Raw genomic sequence first — 17,296 nt, 5'->3', positions numbered from 1 at the left:
TCCTCTGTTGTCCAGTTTCCTGAGAAATCTAAGAGTGCTCTTTCTTTCTAGGAACCATATGCAAAGTTTATTCAGGTGTCACCCAAATAAAAGAATCTAAATAAAACAGATCCACTGAAGACCATGCAAATAAGTGTTTGAAATGGATTACTTTTGGCAATCAACCTTAACTGTCTCAGAGTATTATAACAGGAAGACTGCCTCTATCCTGAGAGGGGCTAGAAGTTCATATCCATTGTTTCTGGAATCCAGGCTCAGTCAAGGAAGGGACAGGCCTTACTTGATCTCAGACCAAATAAACCAGGGCTTGTCTGGCTCTTCAGAAGGGCCTGAGAAGTGATAACAAGAGGGGAAGCAGAGTGTTCAGCTGAAGGAGTCACGGCATTCAGTTGGAGGAGTCAGGTTGTTGGTGGGCCGAGGTCCAGGGAGGCTTGGTGGACAGAGCCCAGGCAGAAGGCAAAAGGTAGAAGACCAGGTCCTGAGAGGCAGGACTGGGACTCAGAAACAGGGAGGAAGATGTTTTTAGGAGGACGGCATGGTCAGAAGCTGCTGATAAATGAAGATGAATAATAACAACTGTCGGTTGGGTTCAGCAGCTGATAAAAGCCGTTTTGATGGCGTGGTCAGAGCACCGTGACTTGAGAGTTAGGGGTCAGAGCGAAAGCAGTAGGACAGGACCCGGAGGTGGCGAACACAGGGGTTTTCTGGAGAGTTCTGCTCTAACGGGAAGCAGAGAAAGAGGGCTATGGCTGGTGGTCACTGCAGGGAGAGTAATGATGAGGGATTGTGTCCTTTGGGTTTTCCCATACTGTGGTGGCATATGTGTAACATACGTGTAAACACATACACAAAAACCCTACGATTTGCCATTTTGAGTGTATAATTCAGTGGCATTAATTACAGTGCAAAACTGACATACACATTTTGCAAGTTGAAGGTGTACATGTTTGATGCATTCCTGTGTTGCCCTGTGATCACAGCAGGAGCATCAGCTAACACTGTTACCGTGTCACGTGGTCGTCAGTTCTCTTTTCTGTTGAGAATGCCATTATCTTTTTCAAAACCTTTGCATCACCCTAAACTGTTCCTCTTTTATTTTTGTTAAGATGAGGGAAATCACAGTCATGTTTGTATACTGATAAAAATGTTCTCTTAGCTGAAAACTGGTCATGTAGGAGGAAGGAAGGAATTGGTGGAGCAGGTGCCCTTGATGTGGGTGAGAGGAGCTGCACCAGGAAGCAGAGATGTTTCCAATGGACGGGCAGCAGGTAGATGGTCTCTGTCAGTGACGGGGATGTTCTGCGTCCGCACTGGCCAACATGGGGCCCACGAGCCGCATGTAGCTATTAAGCATTTGAAATGGGACTGCTGTGGATGAGGAACTGAACTTTTAATTTTGTTTAATCTTAAATAGCCACACATAGCTGCTAGATAGAGCAGGGTAGTAACGGGCAGCAGGTGGGTGTGATGACGGCTATCTGGCAGCTCTCCTCTGATGGCCTCTGGTTTCTCCTGCAGCAGGAAGTAGGATTATTAGATGAGAAGGGAGTAGTATGTGGGGATGAGGTGTTGAGGATTTGAGGAGAGGGAAATAATTGAGAGTAGGAAACAAAAGGAACTTGAGAAATACAGTGTGATTGGAAGACAGGGTCAAGAACCCACCTGAGTTTAAAGTGTGGCCACTGTGGTTGCTTTTTGCTTCTCCAGCGATAATTTACAAACCATAAAATCCACCTACTTTAAGTTTACAATTCAATGATTATTAGTAAATTTAGCAAGTTGTGGCATATGCATGGGAGTATATAATATGTGGAACTCTGCGTCTGGCTTCTTTCCCTGGGCATGTTTTGGAGATTCGGTCACCTTATAGCCAGTGTCAGTCAGCATCCCTTTTTGTGACTGAATACTACTCCGTTAAATGGATATAACCCTTTTGTTCACCTCTTCCCCAGGTGTTGGATATTTGGGTTACTTCCGCTTTTCTGCTACCATGAATAATGCTGTTGTGGAAAATTATGCACACATTTTTGTGTGCAGGGTTGGGTTTTAGCCAAGAACGTTCAGCAAAGCATGCAGAAGCAAGGAAGTTGAGTTTACGTAGAGGAGTGGTCATGGCCTTAGGTTAGGTAAGGAGGGGTGACGCATGGAGGGCCAGAAGAGGTGCTGGGATCGCGGGTTGATGCTCACACGTGTCAGAACTGGCCCAGTGATGGAGAGCTGGCAGGAGGAGCAGCAGTGAAGGCGTGACACCCTCCCCATCACACACGTTCTTAGCTGTTATTTGGTGCAGTACTTGGAGTAGGTCGCTGTGGTGCCTTCTATCCTGAGTTGAGAACGCCGTGACAGTGTGAGATCTGGCCCTGGGAAGATCTCCAGCTCGGAGGGGACGGCACATCGCCAGTAGCCTTCCTGTTTGCAGAGGACGCTGAGTGGTTTGCAAATACCGACTAGGAGAACACTGATTGCAGAATAAAGTCTGTTTGTAGCAAATGGGGCGAGGGAGTATTTTTAAGGTGACTTTTTTTCCCTGTTTGGTTTTGAGGGGTTGACCCGAGAAGGTGTGTCCATCTTCCCATTTCCCCTTTCGATAGCACACGAGCCCAGCAGCTGGTACATAGACTGAGCGCCTTCGGGGCAAGGCAGAGACCCCGTGCTCGTACACTTCTCACTAGAGACTTTGAAATCTTCTGAGGGAGGAGCAGAAGGTGTTGGTCACTTTCCCACCTGCCCTGTGGTGAGCAGTGACACTGCTCGGTCCCACAGCTGCTGTGGCCCCTCTGTGTTCACCACTCTGCTCATCCTTTTCCAGAGACGCTCCTTGCTCTTCCCCACGGGGCGTTCTGCTTTCCTTACGGGCTCTGTTTTAAGGGCAGAATTAAAGCATAATTGGTTCAATTTGATAAACATTTATTGAACATCTTGTGCATCCTAGACTTGACACTGTGTGCAGATGAGACTGCTGCCTTGGGGAGTTTGTGGTACCTCTGGGGAGAAACGCTTCGCTGGAGAAGTGCCACTGAGTGCAGAAGGGACAGGCAGTTCCCGAAAGGCTCAGGGGCGGGGGTGGGGGGAGGCTGAGGAAGCTCCTGACAGGAGGTGACGTGAGGATTGCATTGGTGACAGTGTAGGTGGCAGACTGGAAGGAGGGAAAGTTGGAGCCACAGAGGCAATTTAGGAGGCTATTCTGGTTGGCGAGATGAGAGGCAGTGAGGGAGCAAACTCGACTGCCGAGGACGGATAGACTCCGGAGATGCATGGTGTCTGGAAGATCAGGCCAGAATTTTCCCGGAATCCCACAGCTTTCCCCAGTGGCCTGTATCAAGCTTTTAACATTTTCCTTTGCTGTGTTAGAGGCGCAGTACTCGTCACTGCCGGGGATTGCTTGCTCTGGCTGGGCTGGTCCCTGAGCGGAAGCTTTTGCAAGTTTGAGCACAACTTGCTGCAGAGACAGACCCTAAGCTTACAGTACGTCTTGTTTCTCCTGGCGGTGGGTGGTGGGTGGGTCCCTGCTGCTGCCCCATTTCCCCTCCGCCGCCGCCCAGCGCACCCCTCACACCGCTAGAGCAGCCCACTAGGGAGGGGGCTTCTTGGGGAATGCCTTCTGGGGTTTTTCACTTCCCATAAATTGTACTCATTTCCCATAAATTGGCATTCTTCTCATGACAATATGCTGAAAAAGAAGAAAATCTGTTGGTTTAAGAACTGAAAAGGTACAGTTCACTTGAAGGTGTGCAGAGTATGGGGAGAAGAACTAGGGGGGGGTCACAGGACACGTGTGTTTGATCCTGGCTGCTGCTCCTTAATGGGGATGTCATAGGATCTACTGAGAGTGCAAATCTGAAAGTGCTTTTTAAATTCTAAAGGATTATGTAAATGTCAGGCCTTTCAATTAATTAGCAGGCAGCCTAGGGTTCCAAAATTATGCTGATTCTTTTCTCTTACACAGCACTTCCCAGTGTACATTGATCTAACCACAAAAGCAGTGGGATCCCACAGCCCGGTTTTGCCACAGCAATTTATAACTGTCCGCACCATGACATCTCATGTTGCTGACTTGGGGCAATTAAGCGGGACTGTCAGAGGCTGTGGGCCCCAGAGATCTCACACTGAGGCAATGTCTGAAATGCTCGTAGGAACTTGATCCTGGGATGCCTTCCAGCCTGTTCACTGGGGATGTTACATTTCCTCTCTTGCTGCTCGAGACCGTGGTTTGTACATGGGAGCAATTTCTGTAACAAGGACAAATATAGTACCATCTGCACCAAATTGTCACTCATGTCTTAGACCCTAGACTGGATGGGGGCTGCAGGCCTAGCTGTTCTCCAGCTCTTTCTGAGGAAAGGAGAAGGTTTTAATAAGCCTGTGACCTACTGCCAGATGATGTTTTAGCAATGTAAGATTAGCTTCACAAACGTATAAATCCATAAAATTGAACTCTGCTTCCTTTATATCTATAGTTCACTTAGAGATCATTTTTTCTTATTTCCATGATCCATCTGTCTGTTCATCTGACAGATTTTTTGAACACTGCCAGGCACTGTCATGGATCTTAGGTATATAGTGATGAACGGTACACACACCTTACAGTATAACAGGGAGGCTGGCATTGAACAAATAGCCATCCAGATCAATATATAATTACAACCTGTGTTAGCTGCTTTAAAGGAAAGTGCAGGGCACTCTGGGAGAAGGAGTCAGCAGGAGGAGGCACCGGGAGACTCAGAGACAGCTGGTTAGGCAGGTTTGGAAATCAGAAGATAGTATGTCCTTGTCACAGAGCTAGATTTTTTAAGGGATGTAAAAGAAGTAATAAGACACAGATTTTGCCCTTTAAATAACTTAAAACTTGTGTAGTTACACGTGCAAAAACAACTTGAAAATAGTATTAAGACCATAGAAGGTACCAGGTTGTATGCTAGACCTTTCTAAGAAAGTAGAGGCCTGTGGAGGTCGGAGAATACTGAGAAGCTTCCCAGAGGACGTGGTTCCTGAGCTGAGGCCTAAAGGAAAAGGAAGCTTTGTACCGGTGGTAAAAAGGGCTGCATCGCTTCCATAATTCAAAGAGAAGAAATCAAGAGTGCAAGTGGAAACGAAGAGAAGGCTTTTGGATGAAGCACCTGAGGGTTTAGTCAAGAAAAATTTAATTCACCTCTTTCACTGGCTTAAATTGGCTTTTAGGTAAAGTGATCTATAGTAGATCATCCAAATCAGGATGCCGTTGAAAATTAAAGAGGCCCCCTGTCCTGGGCAAGTCAGGATGTGTGGTTTATTTAATGTGACCAGATTCCAGGGCTTGCCCCAGAACGCAGGGTGGAGGCATGGAGCATAAGTGGTTCCTTTGCCCTACCATCACATTGACTGTGGATTTGCCCGTAGTTAAGTTACTTGACTTCATCTGCTGACGCTCCTGGGTATTGTAGCCTAGGTTAGGCCTCAGCCGTCTGCAAGGGAAGCCCCTGGATAGTTTGAAGACCAGACTGGCACATCCTCCTCAGTGGAGACTCAGCTCCAGAGGGAAGTGGCTTAAAGATGATTAGAATGATATTGTGACTGGTATAAATTTAGAAATTCTGAATGTGAATACATGGCCTTGTTTTCCGTGGAAACTGTCGGAAGATTAGCAAGGCCTTTAACTGTTGGGCAGATGGAGACGACTCTGTAAATAGGACTAGATGTACTCAGTCCATTTGGGTGAATGGCAGTCTGGATGTCCATTGTTTTCCCACAGGCTGCTGCCTATGCTTTGTGAGAGGCCTAGGACCCCAGAACCTGTTAGTTTGAGATGCGACCCAGGCATAAGATCTTAACTATTTTCTAGTCTCCCCTTGCATACAGCTGGTACCAAAGCTGTGCCTTCCTCTCCCTGAGTTTGCCATGTCTGTATCTGGCTAGTTTTATAAAGCTTTCTCCGACTCCTAGGATATGGGGTCTAAACTAATCACCAATATCACTTTTTAAACTAGACACGTTTATTACTCTATGGCCGTCTCCTATTACAGACGTTCTAAAATGAGAGGAGATTTTTTTTTTCTTTCTTTGAAGCATGATATAATTGCTGCTTGTATAAAATAGCTTGACAAGTGGGTGGATGTAATGCCTACTCTGAGATTCCCCAGAGAGGAGGGAAGGGAGAATGTTGTCATAAACTACTGGCTCAATGGTGGGCTCCTCCTGAGTGTGGTGAGAACGTTTGGCTGTAGGAGTCTGGTGGGAAAGGCGTCTGCAGGGTGTTGGAGCTGACCTCCTGCGCACAGGGCCTGCCTGTGTGTGGCTTTAGAAACAAGCTGGGAGGCCCTGTCGCTGCCTCACACGGCCGCTTTCCGCCCACACTTTCCTCCTTGGTTCTTGGCCCCTTTTGTCTGGCTGCTTTGCTTAAAACCGTTGGGTTTTGGATTATGAGATTTTCTTCGTCTCGTTTTGGACCTATTAGCCTCATCTAACTGAATTTTAGGTTTGCCCAATGAGGGGCTGGAGGTAATTTGGAGAGACTTAAAAAGGACAGGATTCTCAAAGCCCTGTGAATGTATAGTTCTAGGTGAAGAGGAGATGCAAGTAGGGGAGTTAAAAGTTCACCCCCTCGGGCGCGGTAGGAGAGAGACCTCTGGTGCTGACAGCCTCTGCCATGCGTGTTCGTTCAGTGCCCAGCACAGGATCCTCAGTGACCGCTGAGCTTTACCTGCTGTGGAGATTGTTTACTGAGACGAGGAATCTTTTAGCCTCCAAGTAGAAGTGAATCCAGCAACCCTGAGGCCTGAAGGGTCCATGACACGTGTATCCATTTTGGTCCCATGTAATGGTCTGGCTGACGGCAGCCATGGCGTCCTCTGCCCCTAGCCCCAGCATAAGCAGACTCTATTTCTGGGAGAATCACTGCAAAGGGCAACTTAGTTGGAAGCTCTTGATCTAGTTGTGGTGGTGCAACAAATCATCCCCAGCTTAGCGGTATGAATGGATAGCACTTACTGATTATTGTTTTCTCTCATGGTTCTGGAGGTTGACTGGGCTCAGCCAGATGGTTCTTCAGCTGCTCAGAGTCGTTTATGCACAGCCCATCAGACGGTGGTTGGGGCTGGAGGCATTGGGAAGGCCTTCTCACATGTCTAGCAGTTGATGCTGGCTAGATCTCAGCTTGTGCTGCTGGCCAGGTCATGTGCATGTGGCTTCACCATGGGGCCTACGCTTCTTCACAGCATGGTGATGGGCTACCAAAGCTAATATCTCAAGAGCAGTGAAGTTTTTGATGACCTATCCTTGGAACTCATGCAGTGTATCACTCTTGTCTCATTCTGTTCATAGACAGTAAGCCACTCGAATAACTCAAGTTTGAGGAGAGAGGAGTTAGACTTTCCCTGTTGGGAGAAATATCAAAGGATGTATGGACATGTTTTAAAACCATCACAGCTCTTTTGATGCCATTCTTCATCCAAATTGGATAGTTTTTGAAGTTTTATTTTTTAAAGGAGATGTCATGTAGAAGAGACCTGTGGTACACAAAATAGTCGAGCGGCTGTTCATCTGTGGACTTTTGCTACCCAGGTGGTATGGGAGACTACACCCTATGGCAGAATTTGGTGGCAGGTCAATGGTTTTACATGCTTCAGATGACGTTCAAGTCCTTGGGGTAGAAATAGTTCTCCCTCATAATTAATAATTGAAGTGCAAGTGCTCTGGTCTTCTCCCCACCCCTCAAGCATGGCAGTACCTCCAGCTCCTTCATCTATGCCAAAGAATATATATAATATATTAATAATATAATATAATATAATATATAATAATATGCCAAGAGAAATCCTAAGGAAGAAGAGATCAGAGTTTCTGAACTTTTGTAATTCTTTATAACTCATTATCTTCAATACTTCTTGTTTCTTAATCAGTTCTTGGCCTTTCCTTTTTGTTTGGTTTTGTGTTACCTTCTCCCAGATACTTTGCTGAGGTGTTTCATCTGGCAGAGCTACCCCAGGCTCGCTTTGGTTTCAGAACACGGCAGTATTTTGCTCATTGTAGTCTTCAACTGCTTAATCGTTGAGATCTGTTGACATTTTAAGACGACAGATGTATGTGTTTGTGTGTGTGTGTGTGTGTGTGTGTGTGTGTTTCTGAAGCTCAGAGAGTATGCTTCCCATTGTTGTGAAATTAGTTGTCTAGGAAGAGACTGTGTACAGACCATCTGTACTCCAGGTCCATACTCTAGGGATTCTCAGGCTTGAAAGGTGTATGCAGTCTTTTAGGTCTGCCACTGCTTTTAGGTGGCTCAGACCAAGCAGCTGGCCGCATCAGAGGTCTTTATTCTGAGTTCTTTGAGAGTTAGAAACCACAACTCTTACTGAATCTCTGTAACTCCTAGCACATAGCAAGGGCTCAGAAAATGTTTATCCGTTATTTGATATATTTCATGTTCTTATTTGATTTGACACACAATGTTACTTTAGTTTCAGGTGTACAAGTTCATACTTGTGTAATTTCATATGTTGTGCTACATTGACCACAGGTGTAACTGCCGTCTTTCACCATATGTCACTATTACAGTGTCATTGATGATATTGTGCCCTTTATTCCTGTGACTTATTTCATAACTGGAATCCTGTATCTCCCACTCATCTTCACTCATTTTGCCCATCCCCTCACCCACCTTCTCTCTGGCATCCATCAGTTTATTCTCCATATTTTCATAGGTCAGATTCTGCTTTTTGTTTATTCATTTGTTATATTTTTTAGATTGCACATATAAATGAAATCATAGGGTATTTGTCTTTCTCATTCTGACTTACCCATGTTGTCTCCGACGGCACAGTTTCCTCTGTTTTTTGTGGCTGTGTAATATATTCCATTGTGTACATCCACATCTTTTTTAAAAATTAAGTTTTAATTTTAATTCCAGTACAGTTAACACACGATGTTATATTATTTTCAAGTGCACAATATGATTGTGATTCCGTAATTCTATACATGACTAAGTGCTCATCATTAAGTGAGCTCTTAATCCTCTTCACCTATTTGACCCCTCCCCTTCCCCAACCTCCCCTCTGGTAACCATCAGTGTGTTCTGGATAGTGTTAAGAGTCTATTTCTTGGTTTGTGTCTCTCTCTTTTCTCCTTTGTTCATTCGTTTCTGAATTTCTACATACGAGAGAAGCCATGGGGTATTTGTATTTCTCTGATGGACTTATTTCATTTAGCATTATTCCTTCTGGCTCTGTTCATGTTGTCAGAAATGGCAAGATTTCATTTAAGTTTACTTTTTTTTTTTTTTTTAATTAGAGCATGTGAGCAGGGTAGAGGGGAAGAAGGAGAGAGAATGACTCTTAAGCAGACTCCTCGCTCAGCTCAGAGCCTGACATGGGGCTTGGTCTCATGACCCTGGGTTCATGACCTGAGCCAAAATCAAGAATAAGATCCTCAAACGACTGAGCCATCCAGGCACCCCGGCAAGAATTCATTTTTATGGCTACCTAATACTCCCTTGTGTATATGTGTATATGTATACGTATATATACATATACGTATACATATACATACATATACATATATGTATACATACATATACACATATACACAAGGGAGTATTAGTATACGTATATATGTATATATACGCAACACATGTTCTTTCTCCAGTCACCTGTCATTGGACACCTGGGCTGCTTGCATATCGTGGCTATTGTAAATCATGCTGCAGTAAACTTACGGGTACATATATCTTTTTGATTTAGTGTTTTTGTTTTCTTTGGGTAAATACCCAGTAGTGGAGTTACTGGATGATACGGTATTTCTATTTTTAATTTTTTGAGGAACCTTTCCATAGTGACTGCACCTTTTGACATTCCTACCAGCAGTGCACAAGGATCCCTTTTTGTCCACATCCTTGCCAACACTTGGTGTTAGTGTTTTTTAAAAAAGAATTTTTTTTTTAGCCATTCTTACTGGTGTGAGGTGATATAGCATTGTGATTTTGATAAGACATTTCTCCGATGACAGATGTTGAGCCTTTCATGTATCTGTTGGCCATCTGGGTGTCATCTTTGGAAGATATCTACTCAGGTCCTCTGCCCCTTTTTATTTATTTATTTATTTTTTATATTTTATTTTTTATTTTATTTTTTATTTTTTTTACCCTCTGCCCCTTTTAAAAATTGGTTTCTTTGCTGCCGAGTTGTATGAGTTGTTTATATATTTGGGATATTAACTCCTTATCAGTTATATCATTTACAAACTCTTTTCCCATTCCATAGGTTGCCCTTTTGTTGATGATTTCCTGTGCTGTGCAAAAGCTTTTTATTTTACTGTAGTCCTAATAGTTTATTTCTGCTTTTGTTTACCTTGCCTCAGGAGACCTATTTAGAAAAATGTTACTACAGCTGATTTCAGAGAAATTACTGCCTGTGCTCTCTTGTAGGATTTTCAGTTTCAGGTCTCAGATTTAGATCTTTTACCCCTTGTGAGTTTATTTTTGTGCGTGATGTGAGAGAGTGGCCCTGCTTCCTCTTTTGCATGTATGCATCCAGTTTTCCCGGCACCATTTGTTGAAGAGACTGTCTTTTCCCGATTGTGTATTCCTGGCTCCTTTGTCAAAGATTGTGTAAGTGTGGGTTTATTTCTGGGCTTTCTATTCTGTTCCATTGATCTGTATGTCCGTTTTTGTGCCAGCACCAGACTGTTTTGATTACTGGAGCTTTGTAGTAGAACTTGAAGTCCGGAGAATTGTGATACCTCCATTTTTTTTTTTTTTTTTTTTTAATTTCTTGAGATTGCTTTGACTATTTGAGGTCTTTTGTGATTTCCTACAAAATTAAGGATTAGTTACTCTAAATCTGTGAAAAACGGTACTGGCATTTTGTTAGGGATTGCACTGGATCTGTACATTGCTTTGGGTGGTATGGACACTTTAACAATGAATTTTCCAATCCATGAGCACAGTAGATCATTCCATTTGTTTGTATCCTCTTCAGTTTCTTTGCTCACTGTTGTATAGTTTAAAGTACAAGTCTTTCTCTCCTTGACTAAGTTTATTCCTGGGTATTTTATTTTTGATGCAGTTGTAAATGCTGCTGTTGTCTTAATTTCTCTTTCTGCTACTTTGTTGTTAGTGTATAGAAATGCTGTAGATTTCTGGGTATTAATTTTGTATCCTGCCACTTTACTGAACTTCGGAGAGTTCAGTAGTTTCTTGGGAGAGTTGTTAGGATTTTCTATGTACAGCATCATGTCATTTGCAAATAGTGAAAGTTTGACCTCTTCCTTACCAATTTGGATGCCTTTTATTCCTTTTTCTTGTTTGATTACTGTGGCAGTACTGTGTTGAATTAAAGTAATGAGAGTAGACATCCTTGTCTTTTTTCTGATCTTAGAGTAAAAGCTCTCAGTTTTTCACCATTGAGTATGATGTTAGCTGTGGGGTCTGTCTTCCTTCCCTTCCTTCCCTTCCTTCCCTTCCTTCCCTCCCTTCCCTCCCTTCCCTCCCTTCCCTCCCTTCCCTCCCTTCCCTCCCTTCCCTCCCTTCCCTCCCTTCCCTCCCTCCTTCCTTCCTTCCTTCCTTCCCTCCCTCCCTCCCTCTCTCCCTCTGTCTCTCTTTCTTTGAAATTTTAAGGCCAGTTTATTAAGCTGAATGATGAAAGCTATCAGAAGAATATTCTCCTGAAAATTATTTTTTTTCCTAGAAAAATCAACACCTCTGCACAGCCACAGAGGGTGTGGCAGTCAGGGCTCTCTGCAGTGAGGGGTAGTCCGCTAGTCCGTCAGGTAGGTCTCTGGGTGAACAAGATTGTAGTCCAGGTCATCCTCCTCATCCTCAGGATGAGTCCAGGTCATCCTCCAAGTCTTCCATTTCCTGATACAGAGTTTCATCCACCTCTACCTTGGTTCTAGCATCTTCTGAAAACTGGATGTGTCAAGATTATGATCTGTTTCAGTGTTTCAAATAGCTGTTTCCCACATAATGTATTCTTTCCTGCTCATTCTCCTTCTTGCATTCATTTCTTTTAATTTCTAAGAGTTCTGTGTCAAACTTGGCCTTCCAACTTAATTTTTCTCATTCGTAATAGGGTGCCATGAAATAATTGCTTTTCAGCTTTCTCTGCTTCTTTTTCGGTTTTGTTTCTTCTCTTCCAGGTGTTTTTTTTTGTTTGTTTTGTTTTTATGTTTGTTTATTTTGAGAGAGGGAGCATGCGTGAGGTGGGCGGGGGCTGAGGGGGAAGGGAGAGGATATATCCCAAGCAGGCACTGCATGGCCAGTACTGAGCCCAGTGTGGGGCTTGAGCCCATGAACCCTGAGATCATGACCTGAGCCGAAATCAGGAGTCGTACATTTAACCAAATGAGCCATGCTGGCGTCCCTCTTGCAGTTTTTATTTGATCTATTTCATTTAACTTTTCTCACACAGCTGTCACTAAAGATCATCACCGTACCAAGGTTTCCTTCTACCTGGAATACTAATTGTTTTAAAATGTCTGAGCCATCATTATCTTGCAGATTTTCCCCATGAGATGATTTCGTAGAGGGGCTTCATCTGGGTATTTTTCACTGTATATAAACTTGAGGGGTAGTCTGGGCAGTTTCTTCATTTTCTCCAGCCTCAGATGTAAGAGTAATTGTGAAACTGGGTGGATTTTCTGATAATACTGGTTAATGACACTCTCAAGTCCCTCTTCAGTCACTCCCTTCTTGTCCTCACAGCACAGCTGTACTGCTGGTGAGCGAGAACATGAACAGGACTGGGGCTTGAGGGAGTAGCTGAGAGACCCTTGCCTGTGAAAGGAGTCAGGGTGGGCGGACTCCAGAGCCTCCAGCTCGTGCTGCGTGCTGTTCCTCCATACTCTGTCATTGTGGCCTCGCTGCCGCCCCTGGACCTCCCAGCCACCAGGTGGCATGCTGCAGCGGGGCCCCAGTGCCCTGGGAGAGCTGGCAACAGCCGGGTAGGTGCAGGTGCAGAGTCTGGCTGGGAGGCCCTGGGCCCAAAGTCAGGCCGGGCCCGGTAAGCAACAGTTGGGCGTTTTCATCATGATTGGATGTTGAATTTTATCAAGTGTTTTTTCAGCAACTATAGAGATGATCATGTGATTTTTTTTTTTTCCCATTTTGGTGATATGGTATATCACATTGACTGATGTGTGAATATTGAACCATCTTTGCATTCCTGGAATAATCCTCTACCTGATGTGGCTTCCAGTGTTACTTACTATTTGTCACATAGAAACAGCCCAAATGAAGGTCCAAAGAGCAGAGACAGATGTAGTTTTGAATACTGTGTTCATGTCTTCTCCACAGGATAGGTGGGTGTAGCGTATAATACCTCATATCTAAGTAGCCATCAGACAGAAAAGAGATGAGTGTAGAGCATTTTCCCAGAACCTTGGTGAGACCAAGGAAATGGCTAGTTGCCTAATACCAGTTCTTTCTCCATTGCCCCATTCTGAATTTTGGCTAAAGGTGACTGTCAAGAGGTTATGGTGTTATGTCAGATGACTGGCCAGGGTGTATACACCAGTCTTGTAGTGCTGTGAGTACAGTTAGTGCCTCAGTGAACTTCCAGATCGTTATATGGATCTTGGAGGTTGCCACCAAATAGTCAGAACTGGGAATATATATATTCATTGACAAGGGTCTATTAGACGTGCCTGCTGGAAATAAAGTGTCATTCAGCAAACCTTAAGTTAACTGAGACCTGGAGAGGTTACCTGACGTTTTGCTTTAATGTTTTCTTTGCTAAGATGGATGCCCTCCACTTGTCACTTGTGCTGGAACATCCTATGGGCCACCAGAGGTTCTGCCTCCCTCACCCCCCACTCCTGCTTTGCGTGGACCCATCTGATGTCTTTTGGACTGAATTGTTTGGGGAGTGAAGGGAAAAAAGAGCTTTGTATTATTTTTGATAATTCCTTTCCCTTTTAGAAGATTAATACTGCCCGAAGTGAGGGAGGTGAGACTGGGTGCTTGGATTTAAGAGTCAGGGCATGGGGCATCTGGATGGCTTAGTCGGTTGAGCGTCCGACTTCAGCTCAAGTCATGATCTCATGGTTCATGGGTTCAAGCCCCGCATCGGCCTCTATGCTGACAACTCAAAGCTTGGAGCCTGCTTTAGATTCTGTCTCCCTCTCTCACTGCCCCTCCTCCACTCATGCTGTGTTTCTCTCTGTCTCAGTAATAATAAACATTAAAAAAATTTAAGAGTCAGGGCATAGTCATTCCTTCATCCACAAAAGAGTATTTACTGAGCGCTTTCTGTGGTACCATCCTAAAAACTGGAGATTCAGCAGTTAGATGAAGGTCTATCTTCAAGAGACTGATGTTCTAGTGGAGTATGACACCCAGCACATACCTCCTGTGTCCATCTTTCTTATTTGGAAAAGAGATAAATGTATACTGAGCACTACTGACTGAACATAAGTGTCCCTCACCCTATTTCCTATTCAAGTGTATCAAAGAACTGTCACATTTTTTTAATACTTGTTTTTGAGAGAGAAACAGGTAAAGCATGAGTGGAGGAGGGGCAGAGAGAGACAGACCCACAGAATCTGAAACTGGCTCCAGGCTCTGAATGGTCAGCAGAGAGCCCGATGCAGGGCTTGAACTCATGAACTATATGATCATGACCTGAGCCAAAGTCAGGATGCTTAACCAACTGAGACACCCAGGTGCCCCAGAACTGCCACATTTTTTATGTGTACCAGCTTTTTGAGCAGTTCTTAAACGGCTTGATATGGGACTATAGGTTGAGAATGGCAAAGAAGAAGCCTTGAAGGGACTCTGAGGTCTCTTCAGAACTGGAGATGGCTGTAAATGGCCAACTCTGCTGCAGAAAATTGGTCACTGAAATATGAACAGAGCGCAGGAGAGCGAGAGATGGAGACCAAGAGAGGATGCCAGCTTTAAAAAGAAGGAACTTGAAATGTATTTAGACTACAGGTTCACGGGGATATTAATGTTGGGATAGATGGATAGACAGATAAAAGAGAAAACCCTCCTGTTTTCTAGGATGTTTTGTTTTTTACATGAAAAATTGGCCCAGCATTTCATTTGTGCCCGTTGAACTGGGAGGCAGTCTTCCATTGACGTCAGCAAGGGCAGATTGAAATCTCCACAGCAGAACGTGCCCTGGCCTTGATAAATAGGGCTGGTAATTGAATTAGAAAACATTCTGAGCTGTCAGCTAATTATGCTTTTCAGGCAATTGCTTTGTCCACGTCTTTCATCCTTGAATTGCTTGAGTGATTTTCTCACTGGGAGAGGGGAAGTCGGCTTCCATGACTGAAGCACGTATTTTGCATCTGTCTCTCTAAATTATGCTTCCTGTGCTTCCTTAGGGCAATACTTTGGCATTTCACATCATTACAGACATTGTTGCAGGAGTTTTGATAGACATTAGTTTTGTTCTCATTTGTATTTTAGTCTAATCTTTGTTTCCAGGTCCATGAGTATGCACACACATGTTATTCGAGCGCTCAACTGCTCTTTTCTTTCACAAAGGCAAATAACCAATTTGACTTCCCTTTTTCTGGCAACACTAAAACAGTTCAAAATGACCCAGTCATGCTTAGCATATTAAAACTGTTGATGGTAAAGAAATTAATTTAGAATAGCAGATATACTGTTAGAAGTGAAGAATGCAAGCCAACTTGTCTTTGGGTTTAAAAAAACAATCATCATACACATAGGTGTGTATATTGACTGTTTCTTCATCTTCTAGAAGATAGTAATGGCTGTAGATATGAAAGGTAGCAATGCTCTTAAAGACTACAAACAGAATCTGCAGGAGAAAAGATTTATCTTCTAATAAGGTTTTCTTCCTCCTAATACCAAACTGATGATAGATTCTTAGCTTCTGCTTCTATAGAGTCGTCACCTTTTATATAGTTTTGTGTTCAGGCTTAACTAGAAAGGCCTTTGTGCTTCCTGAACACGAGGATAGAATTGGCAACATGGTTATTGCAAACGACACAGACAGCTGGACTTTGAATTCCCTATTGAGAGTAGGAACCTTTTGTTCACCATTGTTTTTCTAACCCATTATTTGACATGGTGCTCAGTCACTGGTGGCTGAACTGAATTGAAGTCAGGTCTTATTTGTATAAAATCCCTGCCTCACTCTCTTCCTTCTCCCTCGTCCCCTCCCTGCCTTCCATTCATTCATCCATCCATCCAACACATTTTCTTCAGCACTTTCTACATGCCCGACACTGTGCTTTTGGCAAAATAAAACAGACTTGGTCCCAGAAATCTTTGGTGGATGGTATGGGAGATAGACCATAAACAAGTTAGCCAACAAATACATGTATGATTACAAACTGTGAGGAGTGTAACAGAAACACAAGGTACACTGAAAGAGATTAACTGATAGAAGTGGAAACCTAAGGTTTCCTAGGATGGTTTCAAGACCTTTCTAGCAGGGAGCCAAGTTGGTGGAGCAGCATGGAAGTTCTCTGCTTTTCTTGTCCCTGAAATGCAGCTAGATCAGCATCAAACCATTTTGCACACCTAGAAAATTGATCTGAGGATTAACGACAATCTGCACAACTTGAGCCATAGAACTCAGCAGGTACGCGACACGAAGAGGTGAGAGATGAGAGACAGAAGGTGAGAGGGTGGAGAGAGAATCGGTGAAGGGTAGGGAGTGGTATTTGTGGACAGAAGACAGCGAAAGGGGAAGGGGGAGAGTACAGGAAAATCACTTCCCTGAAAGCAGCTGGAAAGAGAGAGAAAGGATGGAAGCACCATAATTACGTGAATAAGAAAGGGAGAAAGGAGGAAGCAGAGAGTTTCAATATCATTAGGACTCTATAAATAGGGCAGAGCAGCATTGGAAATTCCGCAGCCCAATACCTGGCGGTGCTCTGGTGAGAAGGGCAAATCCCAGGAGCAGGCAGTGAGGTCTGAGGGGTCTGTGAGCCACATGGGGAAAAGTTGTTCCCCTGCAAGGAGGGCATTTGGGACGGCCTCCCCGCAGGCAGATGTCCCAGCAGACCCTGGAGAACAGGATTGGAACAAAATGCCAGGGTGTGGTGAAACCTGATGCAGGTTGTGTATTGTAATATACCATAATCCCTGAAATGCTGCTGCTACATGATTGCACAAACATATTCTGGGACAAGCCAGCATTCAGCCACAACCTCTGACCCTCTATAGCAGTGTGATTGCAGGGACATTCCCGGGGGCAACCTGGCATCTGGCCATTGCTTGGTGAGGCTCTTCCCCAGAGGATTGGAGAGGGTCCAAGCCGCAGGGCCCTCAGATATGAGGCGTTTGGAAACACAGCCCCATCTGAGATAAAATTCATGAGGGAGGGGCCTCCTGGCTGGCTGACAGTTT

The 17,296-nt window shown here is 44.2% G+C and overlaps 1 protein-coding gene and 1 pseudogene across 3 annotated transcripts in view; one reads left to right on the top strand and one right to left on the bottom strand.

The window, feature by feature from the left end:
* The window catches only part of ALG9 (ALG9 alpha-1,2-mannosyltransferase), a 103,344-nt gene that overhangs the window by 65,543 nt on the left and 20,505 nt on the right, over positions 1 to 17,296 (top strand). The window lies entirely within an intron of this gene.
* Positions 11,722 to 12,815, bottom strand: LOC120229892 (annotated as a pseudogene).

The sequence above is a fragment of the Hyaena hyaena genome, unplaced genomic scaffold (genome assembly GCF_003009895.1).
Source record: "Hyaena hyaena isolate Hyena2069 unplaced genomic scaffold, ASM300989v1 scaffold_36, whole genome shotgun sequence".
NCBI lineage: Eukaryota > Metazoa > Chordata > Mammalia > Carnivora > Hyaenidae > Hyaena > Hyaena hyaena.
Note: the sequence above shows the minus strand (reverse complement) of the source record. Positions and strands in the feature narration are given on the sequence as shown.